The sequence below is a fragment of the Cryptomeria japonica genome, chromosome 11 (genome assembly GCF_030272615.1).
Source record: "Cryptomeria japonica chromosome 11, Sugi_1.0, whole genome shotgun sequence".
Classification (NCBI taxonomy): Eukaryota; Viridiplantae; Streptophyta; class Pinopsida; order Cupressales; family Cupressaceae; genus Cryptomeria; species Cryptomeria japonica.
Genome location: NC_081415.1, coordinates 501,178,619 through 501,193,875, shown reverse-complemented (window position 1 = coordinate 501,193,875; position 15,257 = coordinate 501,178,619).

The window sequence follows — 15,257 nt, the reverse complement described above, 5'->3', positions numbered from 1 at the left end:
ATCTATGTAGTAATTCTTAGGGTTTTGATCCTGACCTAGTTGTAAAAATTATTTATGTCGGCAAGGTTGATGTTTTGGAGTGTCAGTGATTTTGAGAAGTGTGAGAAGCCGAACCAGTGCGTGTGAGAAGATCTGCCAGAGATATGCAGACTTAAAACTTAATTGGATCTGACAAAGCAAGTAGTAGAGTGCTATACACAGATCATTCACTGTTGTTCTCTAACAATTACAACAGCTAAAATGCCTTAACCGGGTAGGTCCTAACAGGCCTCACATTTTAAAATCCCCTAACAGGGTGACTCAATATCTGAGTTCTAAATCCTGTTACGAGGTTGATCCTAATAGATCAAAAATTCTAATAGGGCTAAGGTAAATCCCTTAACCAGGTGACTCCTAACAGGGTCTTCTCCTAATAGGGCGTCATTGTAAGGTTCTAACCGGGCTTGGCTCCTAACAAGGCGCATTCTGAAAGTGCAAAATATTTGTGGGTACCGATTCCCACCGTGGTTTTTCCCTATTTGGGTTTCCATGTGAAAAACATGGTGTTCATGTGTGGTATACTTTTCTTGTGATGTTCATGTTTTATTTATGATAACTAGTAAAGATAGCTTATGTTTGTTTATTAGAGATCTTAAAGTGGTACCGGTATTGATGATTATATGATTGATGAATCATTCTGATCAGTTAATAAGTTGGTAACTGTGTTTGTTGATATGATATTGAATTGATGGCCGATCTAATTAATAAGTTTGCATAAGAGGAAATGATTATCTAGATCTGATAAGGAAATCTATTATGAAGATTTGGTTTAAGTGTTGAATGTTTTCAGATTTAAGATAAGTCTGTTTTGGTGTTGAAATTTTCAGTTTTTGTTAATACTGATTCACCCCCCTCTCAGTATTAATTGGATCCTCTAGGTTTATCAATTGGTATTAGAGCATTGGCTCTTTGTGTGCAGAAAGCCTAACAGCTTGAGGGAAAGATTATGTGAAAGATGATGAAGAAGGAGGGTCCCAAGTTTACCAAGGACAACTACTAGATATGGAGTGATTAGATGAAGATCTACATTAAAGGAATGGATTCACAATACTGGAATCATGTGATAACCAAGTATGTTGCACCTACTACCAGTCCCTTGACACCAGATGAGCTCAAAGAACAACAAGAAAACATTCAGGCTCTTGAAGCAATTGCAAGTACTATATCTGACTCTAAATATATTGATGTTCATGGATTACAAACTGCAAATGAAGTATGGGAGAAATTAAATTTAATATATGGAGGAGATGAACATGTACAAAGGGCAAAGGAAGAGAGTCTGAGTGGAAAATTTGATGATATGAAAATGGTTGACGATGAGAACATAACTCAATATGGACAAAGGATTAAGGAAGTTGTAGGTGGAATAAAGAGTGTCGGAGGTAAGATTGAAGATGATACTATTTTTAGCAAAATGCTTAGAACTCTTTTACCACGACATTCTATCAAAGTGTCTTCTATTCAAGAATTGAGATCCATTTCAAAAGATAAAGTTATTGTTGATTCTTTAATTAGAAAGTTAACTGCATTTGAACTTAACAATTTTGATAATACTATTTCCAAACCTTCTGAATTTTCCTTTAAGGCTTCAGTAACCAGTACATCAACAAGGAAAGGAAAAGATGTTTGTCATAATCATGATGACAAGTCTAGTCATGGCAGTAGCAGAGGTGATGGTGATTATGAAGATCATCTGATGGAACTTGAGGCATTACTGGCTAGAAGATTCCCTAGAGGAACAGGTAAATATAAAGGTAAATTACCCTTGAAGTGTTTCTCTTGTAGTAAGATTGGACACATAGCTTCTAACTGCCCTAACGTTGATAAGAAAGATAAGTTTAGGAGATTCAAAGGAAAAAACATGAAAATTTGTTACGTTGCAGTGGATGAAGGTGTGGCCGATGATGAATCAGAAGAAGATGACAATGAGGAGATAATATTTGTTGATGTGAAGGAGGATCTGACTGATGAGAAGGCTTTGGTGTCTCATATGGATAACAACGATGAATGTATAATAGATAGTGTTTGCTCACACCACATGACCGGTGACAAAAGTAAGTTCCTATCCCTTGAAGAGTTTGATGGAGGTGTTGTAAGATTTGGTAATAACTCTCCTTGCATGGTTAAAGGTAAAGGATCAATTTTATTAAAAGGGAAGAGAAATGCAGATGATGTCTTTTGGGTTGAAGGACTAAAACATAACCTCTTGAGTGTTGGACAACTGAATGATAAGGGATATCTACTTGAATTCAAAAGTGGAGTGTGCACGATTCTTGGAAATAATGGAGAATTTATTGCTACTGGGAAGAAAACTAGAGGTAATTTATTTCATCTGAATACTAATGTAAATGATTATTTGGTGGCGAAGATCGAAGACAACTGGTTGTGGCACAAGAGATTTTGTCATGTAAATTTTGACAATTTGATTAAAGTTAGTAAGTCAAGTATTGTTAGAGGTTTGTCCATCTTGTGAAACTGGACAATATGTTATGCAAGGATTGTCAGATGGGTAAGATGACCTCTGTATCCTTTAAGAGTAAGTTTTTTTCTTCAGAGAATATTCTTGATTTGGTTCATACTGATCTTTGTGGTCTTATGAGGACTAAGAGATATTTTGGTGATAAGTATTTTATGATCTTTACTGATGATTGTTCCAAAATGATGTGGGTAATTTTTCTGAGAGAAAAGTCTAAGGCTTTTAGTAAGTTTAAAGCATTTAAAGCTTTTGTTGAGAAAGATACTGGGAAGAATCTAAAAAGTTTGAGATCTGATCGGGGAGGTGAATTTACTTCTGATGAGTTTGTGAAGTTTTGTGATGAACAAGGAATTAAGAGGCTGATGTCAGCTCTTATAACTCCACAACAAAATGGCATAGCAGAGAGAATGAATAGAACAATTGTTGAAGCTGCTAGAACCATGTTGATTCAAGGTGTAGTACCGAAGATGTTTTGGAGAGAAGCAGTCAACACTGCTATCTATACTTTGAACCGAGTACTTGTCAAAAAAGGTAATAACAAAACACCTTATGAATTATGGCATGGAAAGACTCCTAGTGTAAGATTTTTCAAAATCTTTGGGAGTAAATTTTATATTAAGAGAGATGATTACACTAAAAAATTTGATGCTAAGTTTGATGAAGGCATTTTTCTTGGTTACTCTATAAAGAGTAAGGCATTTAAATGTTATAACAAGAGAACTAAGAAGATCATTGAGAGTGCTAATGTGAAGATAGATGAACTCCTTGAGAAATTTGGTGAGTCCAGTAGATATGAGCCCGAGAAAGATGAAGAAAGACTTGTGTTCATAGAATCAGAAGTGCAGAAGACTGATGAGAAAAATGTTGCAGAAATAGGTGCTCAAATGGTAAATGCAAAGAGCGATGAAGAAGATGAAGAACATGAAGGAGGAAGCACAACAACAATATTGGTTATTCCAAGGTATGTCATGTTGAATCACTCAGAAGAACAAATAATTGGAGATAAACATGCTGGAGTACAAACAAGGAGGAAAATTAGAGAAAATTCTTATCTGATTTTTACTATTGAGCCGAGAGCGGTAAGAGAGGCATTAAAGGATGATGACTGGATTAGTGCAATGAATGAGGAGTTAGATCAGATAGAGAAGAACAAGAGATGAACACTTGTTCCCAGTCTGGAAGACAAGAATGTGATTGGAACCAAATGGGTTTTTAGAAACAAGTTAAATGAAGAAGGAAAGGTTGTGAGAAATAAAGCAAGATTGGTTTGCAAAGGCTATGCACAAGAAGAAGGAGAAGATTATGGTGAAACCTTTGCACCCATGGTGAGATTGGAAGGAGTAAGAATGCTACTTGCTTATGCTGCATTTCAAGGATTTAAAGTCTATCAGATGAATGTTAAATCAACTTTTCTTGATGGCATCCTTGAAGAAGAAGTATATGCAGAACAAATGGATGGATTTGCTTTGTCTGAAGACAAAGATATGGTTTGCAAACTACATAAGGCACTGTATGGATTAAAGCAAGCACCGAGAGCATGGTTTGAAAGGTTGCATGCACACCTAATCAAGATAGGATTACAACATACCAGTGAGGACAGTAAGATATATCTAAAGAATGATGGAGAGAAAGTATTGATAGTTGATGTATTTGTGGATGACATTATCTTTGGTGGTAATGATGATTTATGCATGGATTTTGTTGAGGAGATGAAAAAGGAATTTGAAATGTCTCTTATTGGAGAGATAAAAAAAATTATTGGGTTGCAGGTCCAGCAGTTGGATGGTGGAATTTTTATTTGTCAAAGTAAGTATGTCAAAGAGGTGTTGAAAACATTTGGCATGGAAGATTGTAAACCGGTTGGTACTCCGATGGTGACAGGCTGCAAGTTATCTAAGCAAGATGACTCACCATCTATGGATGAGAAAGAATACAGATATATGTAAATTGCATTATGTCATTCATAGCAGACCAGATATTGTACATGCTATTGGATTAGTTGCAAGATTTCAAAAGGATCCCAAGGAGACACACTTGGTAGTGGTGAAAAGGATATTTCGGTACCTAAAAGGCATAGTAGATTATGGTTTGTGGTATCCTTATAAAGGAAATTTCTCTTTGAATGTCTTTACTGATGTAGAATGGGTAGTCAATGTAGATGACCGAAAAAGCACTACCGGTGGAGTTTTTCTTCTTTGAGGCAGATTGGTTGCTTGGACAAGTAAGAAGCAAACTTGTGTTTCTCAGTCAACAATAGAGGCATGATATGTTGCAACATCAATGAATTTCACAAGGGCAATCTGGATGAGACATGCGCTTGAAAGATTCAGATTTGATATGTCTGAACCGGTAACTATTTACTATGATAATACTAGTACAATTAATATTTCAAAAAATCCTGTGGTACATGCAAGAACAAAGCATACATAATTGAAATATCATTTTCTAAGGGAAAGAGTACAGGAAAAACAAGTGCACATGGAGTATGTGACAAGCAAAGAGAAGGTAGTAGATATTTTCACAAAACCATTTTCGAAGACAACCTTTGAGTATCTCAGAGGTAAATTAGGGGTCAGACCCCTACTCAGACAAAACTAGAATGCATGATGCATCGATCCAGTGGGCTTCATGACTATTTTTCACTTTGGATTGATGAGTGGTGTAGGAGCACCCTTCAAAGGGCTCCCACCATTTGCTTTTGATTGTGTTCTTGCTTCTTTAAGAAGCCATTGTATATACAATAAGAGCCATGTGCTCATTGGTCCTAGTTGAGGTCCTAGGGTCATGAGTCAAAAGTTGAGTTTTTTTGAAAATAGAGGGTATGTGTGCCTTTGAGGTGTTTAGGGGTCCTTCTTAGCATGGTGGTGTCCTTAGGTTAGCCCAATGTGGGTCTAGGAGTCAAGAAAAGCAACATTGACAAAGTTGCTCAAAAGTTGCATGACAACTTTTAAAAGTTGTCAAGCAACTTTTCCACCATGAGGTCAAAATCTTTAGTGTAGCATGGACAACCCTAATATGGGCACATAGACCGAGGTAAAGGTGCTATAAGTAATTGCAAACCCTAAGTTAAGGGGTTGGATGTCAAATATTGTATGACCCAAGCAAAGTGACTTGATTGTGACTGCAATTTTGTTGTCAGTCGACAAAAATGGAGTAAATGAAGACTGTTAATGGATTGATTTTCGCGCAAAAATGCATGGAGTGTCTTGTATGGTGTATTTAATTTCATTGTGAGCATTTAGATTAGGTTTTTATTTGTAAGTGAGGTGTGTTTGTAAATATTTAGTAAATTGCCATCTCTCTGTCCAGTTTTGGACTGGTTTGTGTCAATGGGTTCCTAACTCCATTCCCCATTGTGGAATCACCATGCAACCATGGGGAATGAGAGTAAAGACCCTGTAATATAATCCAAAGCAAGAAGGGCCCTTGAAAATGCAAGGAGGCCATTTAAAGACCCACTCCTAGGCGAGACTGAATAGTGCCCGACTAGGAAGGGTTAAGTTGCAGAGGTCTTGGAGAGCAAGGAAGGTCAGAGGAGGAGGCACCCTTTGGAGGAGTTGTAGAGGGGTGAGTGAAGCACCATTGGTGTGAAGGAGGAGCTTCCACCAATCTAGACAAGGTGCCAAGAGCACCAAACCTACACTGTGACCCTGGCAGGCCTAAAAACCCTCCTAAAAACCCTCCTAAAAACCCTTAAAAACCTTAAAATCCACCTAAGGCAGTGTACGAACACTTGGAGGCCTAAAACCTAAAAAATCCTTGAGTCCTTACCAAATGAATAGCAGGTATTTTGGGAGGTTTCAAAAGCAAGTGCATCATTTGCAAGAGGGAGCCCTAAAGGACCGGGTAGGAGGCCTAATTGGTCAAAATCCTTGTAGCCCTATTTTGTAGGCAAAACACAAAATAGTGAAATCGGTAAGGGGTTGAAAGCTTGAAACCTCTTGGGGGCACATGAATGGGTGGAAAAACCATGTAATAGACCTGACCTATCCTTGCTAAGACCTATGAAGGTGTGGAGCAAGCCAAACCCTTATTAGCCTAAGTAAGGGTTCTTGAAACTCATGAGTAGGTGAGACCTTAGGAGTAGTTTTTCAACTTGTTGGTGGGTGGATTGGGCAAGTTCAGAGGATTCCACAAGCAGAGGAAGTCCTAGAGACCCTAGGGTGTGGTTAAAACACCTAGTGATCCAAGGAAAGGATCCAAGAGCATAGACTAGGCTAGTCTATCCCAAACCCCATCCCATCAAATTGGTATCAGAGCAAGTTAAAGATTTGGTGGACCGTGTATGTCTCTATATTCTGGTGAATCAGTAGGGGAAAGCACATTGGTCACTAATGCAGAGCTGGCTAGGGAAGTAGAAGAGTAGAAGGAGAAGAATATACTCATTGAAGAAGCTATGAGTGAGATAAGGGATAAGCTGTAGGAAGTGGTGGATCGGAGGACACAAGGACCTTGGGGTGAAGACACCAAGGATAAAGGCAAGAAAACTATAGACATAGATGACATTATACCTGAACCAGATCCCTTGTTCAATGAAGAACCATTTGTAAAGGCTATTAAGGCCTTGAACACCAAAGCTTTTGAAGGACTGCCACATTTCAGTGGAAGGATGGACATTAACACTGTCATGGAATGGATTGAGGGTATGGAAAACCACTTTGAGTGTGAGGGAGTGACAGAGGCTCAAAAGGTTAAGGTTGCCAAATCAAGATTAAGGGGAGTAGCTTTGACATGGTGGAAGTATCTACAAGAAGAGAGAGTTAGCATGGAGAAGCTACCTATTGCCAATTGGAAGGCCATGGTGAGTAAGATCAAAGAGAACTACTTACCAGAGGATTATGAAGTCCAACTTCATAAGAAGAGACAGGGATTGAAGCAAAAAGACCTTGATGTGACCTCCTACACCAAAGAATTTCAAAAACTTTTTCTTAGATCCAAAGTCCAAGAAGACAAATCTATTAAGGTGGCTAGGTATCTAAGCGGCCTAAAGTGGAACATTCAAGAGGAGATAAGCCTATGGAATCCTACTACTGTTCAAAAATGTCATCAACTTGCTATCAAGGTGGAAGAGAGGAACAAAAGGAAAGGAGACTACAATACCAGGGGTAAAGGCAGAGGTAGAGAACAAATGAATCACCGAGGTGGTTACCAAAGCAAGGCAAATGAGCAGAGGAACCAAGGAGAAGCCAAGTTGGCTGAACATGGCAGTGAAACCAATCTCGGAGGGGGCCATTCTAGAGGAAGAGGTGCACAAGGTGGTCCAAGTAGGGGTAGAGGTACTGGCAGAGGTAACTCCTACTTTGCAACCATGAAATGTTACAATTGTGGTCAATTGGGACACCCGGCCTATAGATGCCCTGACAAGCCTACATCATCAAACAGTGGAAAGAGGGTTGCTAATGCACATGAAGACTCTTCAAGCAGCAAGACACCTAAGGTGGACCATATTGAATCAGAGGTTGGAGAAAATCTAATGTTCAATAGGGTCTTGATAAGACAACCAGTCAAGAATGAGCCTAAGCATAGGAGAGCATTGTTTAGGGTGAGATGCAAGATCCTTGGTAAAGTTCGCAAGGTGATAGTTGATTCAGGGTCAACTGATAACATAATATCAGAGGAGGCAACCAAGAAGTTGAAACTCACAAGGATACCCCACACTAACCCATATAAGGTGACATGGTTGAATCATGAGCAGAGTGTGCTTGTCAATGAACAAACTTGGGTAGAGTTCTCTATTGGAGGATATAAGGATAAGATCCTTTTTGATGTGTTACCCATGGATGCCTGTCACTTATTGCTAGGTAGACCTTGGAAATTTGATAGGAAGGTGATCTATGATGGAGAGGAGAACTCCATTTCCTTCAAGAAGGATAGCAAGACCTTTAAGATTCAATCTTTGACAGAGAATGAAGAGGGAACCTCAAGAACACCTAATGTCTTAATGGCTACTGGAAAAGAGTTCTTACACTTGATACATGAGGAGGAAATAGTGAAGTGTGCCATCTTTGTGAAGCCAAAGGAGGAAGAAGACAAGTTGTAGGCAGAAGTACCCAAGGAGGTGAAGCAAATGTTGCAAGAGTGTAAGGACATAGTGAGTGATGGAGCACCTGCAACACTCCCACCAAGAAGGTCTATAAGCCATCAAATAGACTTTGTTCCCGATGCATCCCTACCTAACAAAGCTACATATAAGCTCACACCTGACCAAAACAAGGAGGTAGCAAGGCAAGTGCAGGAGTTATTGGAATAAGGACTAATTAAGAAGAGCATCAGCCCATGTGCAGTCCCGGTAGTGCTAGCATCAAAGAAGGGAGGCAAGTGGAGACTTTGCACTGACTCAAGGGATTTCAATAGGATCACCATAAGGTATAGGTTTCCTATTCCTAGAATAGAGGATTTGATGGACTGTTTAGGAGGTGCTATGTATTTCACTAAATTGGACCTCAAAAGTGGTTATCACTAGATTAGAATTAAGGAGGGAGATGAGTGGAAGACTGCTTTCAAGACCATAGAGGGGTTGTATGAATGGCTTGTGATGCCATTTGGACTCACCAATGCCCCAAGCACCTTCATGAGGTTGAAAGCACCTTCATGAGGTTGATGAATGAGGTGTTAAAAGATTTCACAGGTAGGTTTGTGGTGGTGTACCTAGATGACATTCTCATCTATAGCAGAACCAAAGAGGAGCACCTTGAGCATTTGAGGTTAGTATTAGAGAGGTTGCATGAGGAGAAGTTATCCATCAACCTAGAGAAGTGTGACTTCTTGAAGCAAGAGATGGTCTACTTAGGATTTGTGGTGTCTAAGGGAACCTTGAAGATGGATCCAAGCAAAGTGGAGGCAATCTTGAATTGGCCTGCACCTAGAACAGGGACTGAAGTTAGGAGTTTCCATGGTTTAGCCCAATTCTATAGGAAGTTTGTGAGGAAATTCAGTGGCATATGTGCACCAATCCTTGACACCATAAAAGGAGGCCTTAAAACTAAGTTTAAATGGACTGAGCAGGCTGACAAAGCATTTCAATTATTGAAGCAAGAAGTAGCCACAAAACCTATCCTACTCCTACCTACTTTTGACAAGCTATTCACATTAGAGTGTGATGCAAGTGGAATTGCAGTAGGGGGTGTATTGAGTCAAGAGGGAAGACCTGTGTCATTTTTCAGTGAGAAGCTTAATGAGGCAAAGAAGAAGTACTCAACCTATGACCTAGAGTTGTATGCATTAGTGCAGCGTCTTAAAAAATGGAGGCATTACTAACTTCCAAAGGAATTTGTGGTGTTCACAGAAAACCAAGCTTTGAGTTATATTAACACTCAAGAGAAGCTTAGCAATAGACATCTGAAATGGATGGAATATCTCCAATCCTTCACCTTCACCATCAAGCATAAGAAGGGGCAACTCAACAAGGTGGCAGATGCTTTAAGCAGGAAGTTGTTGACAATTCAGGAACTACAGTTGCAGAGCATAGGAATAGAAGGTTTCAAGGACCTCTATGAAGGAGATGAAGACTTCTCATCAGCTTACAAGGTTTGCAAGGAGTTTGAGAACCATTTCCATGGTGAGTATGCAGATTACACTCTCCAAAATAGTCTCTTGTTCAAAGGTAATCAGTTGTGTGTGCCTAGAGGATCCATGAGGGAAAACCTCATCCAAGAGAAACACAATGGTAGTTTAAGTGGACACTTTGGAGTCAACAAAACCTTGGATTTAGTACAGAGGTACTACTACTGGCCTAAGTTTCCAAGAGATGTGAAGAGGTATGTGGAGCAATGTGGTGTGTGTCAAAGAGCAAAAGGAGGATCAAGTAATGCTGGTCTCTATCAACCATTACCGGTCCCAAATAGGCCTTGGGAATGTATAAGCATGGACTTTGTAGTAGGACTCCCCAAGACAAAGACAGGTATGGACAACATCTATGTGGTAGTAGATAGATTTTTCCAAGATGAGCCATTTCATTACATGTAAAACTACACATGATGCTAGCTATGTTGCACATCTCTTCTTTAAGGAGATTGTTAGGATTCATGGACTCCCTTTAAGCATTGTTTCAGATAGGGACAAAAAGTTCATGGGTCATTTTTGGCAAACATTATGGAGGAGACTTGGAACTAATCTCTCATTTAGCTCAGCTTACCATCCACAAACTGATGGTCAAACTGAAGTCATCAATAGGGTGTTAGGCAACTTGTTGAGGTGTTTAACTAAGGCATATGGGAAGACATGGGATCTAATCATTCCTCAAGCAGAGTATGCATATAATGACAGTGTAAATAGGACCGCTGGTAGAAATCCTTTTGAGGTTGTCTATGGTAGACATCCAAGAGGAGTGTTTGAACTCAGGGAACTTGGTTCCATGGAGATGAAGAGTGGCCAAGCAGAGGACTTCACTCAAACCATCAAGGAAGTCCAAGAGCAAGTCAAGAAAGCCATCCTTGAATCCACTCAAAAACTGAAGGCCAAAATGGATGAGAAAAGGAGAGAGGTTCAGTTCAAGGTGGGTGACTATGTGATGGTCCATTTGAGCAAAGCTAGAATGCAAAGTGGCAAGCCTACTAAACTACAAATGAAGAGGGTAGGACCTTGTAGAATTCTGGCAAAATATGGTGAGAACGCCTATAAGGTTGAACTTCCTTCAGACTTAGCCATTTCACCAATCTTCAATGTTGCTGATCTGATCATGTACAAGGGTGAGATAGAAGGGCAGACTGAGAACCAAGCCAAGGTACTACAAGACTTGGATGTGAATGCCTTACCCCAAGTGAAGCAGCCTATAGAAGAAGAGATCTTGGAGTCTAGGGTGAAGAAGTCTACTAGACACTAGGTCTACATGGAGAACTTAGTGAAGTGGGTAGATCAACCTGTGTCTGAAGCTACTTGGGTGGAGGAGAGCAAGTTCAAGAAGCTTGGCATTGATTCGGCTCTTCTCACTCCCCTAATTTCTTAGTTTGTTGCAGAGGGGGAGTATGGTGCAGGAGAACCCTTCAAAGGGCTCCCACCATTTTCTTTTGATTGTGTTCTTTCTTCTTTAAGAAGCCATTGTATATACAATAAGGGCGATGTGCTCATTGGTCCTAGTTAGGGTCCTAGTTGAGGTCCTAGGGTCATGAGTCAAAAGTTGAGTTTTTTTGGAAATAGAGGGTATGTGTGCCTCTGAGGTGTTTAGGGGTCCTTCTTAGCATGGTGGTGTCCTTAGGTTAGCCCAATGTGGGTCTAGGAGTCAAGAAAAGCAACATTGACAAAGTTGCTCAAAAGTTGCAAAAGTTGCATGACAACTTTTAAAAGTTGTCAAGCAACTTTTCCACCATGAGGTCAAAATCTTTAATGTAGCATGGAAAACCCTAATATGGGCACATAGACCAAGGCAAAGGTGCTATAAGTAATTTCAAACCCTAAGTTAAGGGGTTGGATGTCAGATATTGTACGGCCCAAGCAAAGTGACTTGACTGTGACTGCAATTTTGTTGTCAGTCGGCAAAAATGGAGTAAATGAAGATTGTTAATGGATTGATTTTCGTGCAAAAATGCAGGGAGTGTCTTGTATGGTGTATTTAATTTCATTGTGAGCATTTATATTAGGTTTTGATTTGTAAGTGAGGTGTGTTTGTAAATATTTAGTAAATTGCCTTCTCTCTGTCCAGTTTTGGACTGGTTTGTGTCAATGGGTTCCTAACTCCATTCCCCATTGTGGAATCACCATGCAACCATGGGGAATGAGAGTACAGACCCTATACTATAATCCAAAGCAAGAAGGCCCCTTGAAAATGCAAGGAGGCCATTTAAAGACCCACTCCTAGGCGAGACTGAACATGCCCGACTAGGAGGGTTAAGTTGTAGAGGTCTTGGAGAGCAAGGAAGGTCAGAGGAGGAGGCACCCTTTGGAGGAGTTGTAGAGGGGTGAGTGAAGCACCATTGGTGTGAAGGAGGAGCTTCCACCAATCTAGACAAGGTTCCAAGAGCACCAAACCTACACTATGACCCTGGCAGGCCTAAAAACCCTCCTAAAAACCCTTAAAAACCTTAAAATCCACCTAAGGCAGTGTACGGACACTTGGAGGCCTAAAACCTAAAAAATCCTTGAGTCCTTGCCAAATGAATAGTAGGTCTTTTGGGAGGTTTCAAAAGCAAGTGCATCATTTGTAAGAGGGAGCCCTAAAGGACTGGGTAGGAGGCCTAATTGGTCAAAATCCTTGTAGCCCTATTTTGTAGGCAAAACACAAAATAGTGAAATCGGTAAGGGGTTGAAAGCTTGAAACCTCTTGGGGGCACATGAATGGGTGGAAAAACCATGTAATAGACCTGACCTATCCTTGCTAAGTCCTAGGAAGGTGTGGAGCAAGCCAAACCCTTATTAGCCTAAGTAAGGGTTCTTGAAACTCATGAGTAGGTGAGACCTTAGGAGTAGTTTTTCAACTTGTTGGTGGGTGGATTGGGCAAGGTCAGGGGATTCCACAAGCAGAGGAAGTCCTAGAGACCCTAGGGCGTGGTTAAAAAACTTGGTGATCCAAGGAAAGGATCCAAGAGCATAGACTAGGCTAGTCTATCCCAAATCCCATCCCATCAATGAGATGCAGGCTACTCCGTAGGGGGGGCAACTTAGATGTGTTTGCAGACATGTTGAAGACAACAACTATAGCAGACTTGATGATTTATGATGATTATGTACCTTTGGCATTGATTTCAAAGGGGGAGAAGAAATATGATTAAGAGAAGACATATGATCAGTTGGAGTAGATATAGTGTAACAGATAGATGAGGTGCAATAGAGAAGAGAAGAGTTGCAGAGAAGGTCCAGAATAAAGCGAAACAATTTGAGTTGAGTATGTTGATATTTAGTGTTTCCATCAATGCCAAAGCGGGATATTGTTGGCATGTTTGGCATAACTAATGAAGATGAGATGATGGTGGATGACTGTACCGGTAGAGGAAGATGACATGATCAGTTATTTATATTGTCATTGATGGCAACCAAGTTCAAATGATGTTTAATGATGTTTATAGTTGGTTTTCAGTGATTAACTTGTTGGCTAAGTGATTTGGTCTACCAAAGTAAGAGTTTGACTTGAAAGAGTTTACCGGCAAGACTACATTTTAGGACCTTAACCGGTAAAGCAGATAAGTTTTGATGGAATTGGATGATCGGCGATGTTTGGTGACTTGTGGTTTGATACATAAGCTTTTATGATGGATTTGAGTATGTAACCAAAACCACATCCTATGATGGTTATTGGAAGGCATTTTTTGAATTTCTAATGAAGTTTTGCTAGGGTTTAAGAAGGGTTTAAGGACCGATAAAGAATTCTCTTAACCGGTAATGATTTTTGGTTTGGCGGTGATCTACATCAAGTTCACGTGTTGATGATAACATGACCCAAACTGTGTGATGAGTTTGAAAGATGTTTTGGCATGTTTGGAGAACAAATTTCTTGGGAATGTGTAAAGATCTTAGCGAAATGTGCTAAGGGTTTGACTTTGTACCAGATCAACTTGTTGTGAAGATTTATGATCATTTAATGACTAATATTGATTTGTAATTGATTGTAATGATCCCTATGATGATCTGTAACAAGTTGTAAAGATCTGTGATGATCTATGTAGTAAGTCTTAGGTTTTTGATGCCGAACTAGTTATAAAAGTTATTTATGTCGGCAAGGTTGATGCTTTGGAGTGTCGGTGATTTTGAGAAGTGTGAGAAGCTGAACCAGTGTGTGTGAGAATATCTACTAGAGAGATACAAACTTAGAACTTAATTGGATATGATCAAGCAAGCAGTAGAGTTCTATACACAGATCATTCATTGTTGTTCTCTAACAATTACAACAACTAAAATCGCTTAACCAGGTAGGTCCTAACAGGCCTCACATTCTAAAATACCCTAACGAGGTGACTCAATATATGAGTTCTAAATCCTCTTGCGAGGTTTATCCTAATAGATCAAAGCTTCTAATAGGGCTGAGGTAAATCCCTTAACTAGGTGACTCCTAACAGGGTTTGCTCCTGACAGGGCATCATTCTGAGATTCTAACCGGCCTTGGATCCTAACAAGGAGCATTTTGAAGGAGTAGAAAATATTTGTGGGTACCAATTCCTACCGTGGTTTTTCCCTATTTGGGTTTCCACGTGAAAAACATGGTGTTCATGTGTGGTATGCTTTTCTTGTCGTGTTCATGTTTTATTTCTGATACAAGTAAAGATAGTTTATGTTTTTTTATCAGAGATCTTAAAGTGGTTACCGGTATTGATGATTATATGATTGATGAAGCACTATGATCAGTTAATAAGCTAGTAACTATGTTTGTTGATATGATATTGAATTGATGACTGATCTGATTAATAGGTTTGCATAAGAGGAAATGATTATCTAGATCTGATAAGGAATTATGTTATGAAGATTTGGTTTAAGTGTCAAATATTTTTAGATGTGAGATAAGTCTGTTTTGGTGTTGAAAGTTTCAGTTTTTGTTAATATGATTCACGCCCCCTCTCAGTATTAATCGGATCTTATAGGTTTATTAGAAACCCCTCTTCAAGATGATTATCCTCTACTGACAGACTTTTTGGATGAGTCAATATTCACCCTAACAGCTTCAACAAAGTGGATAATGTACTTTGACAGATCATGTACCAATCATGGAGCGGGAGCAGGCATCCTTTTTGTGACTGTTACCAAAATTTTATCACACCTAAAATTCTGGTGACCCATTACAAGTCTTATGTATTGCAGATAAAAGGTACACAATTCTTTT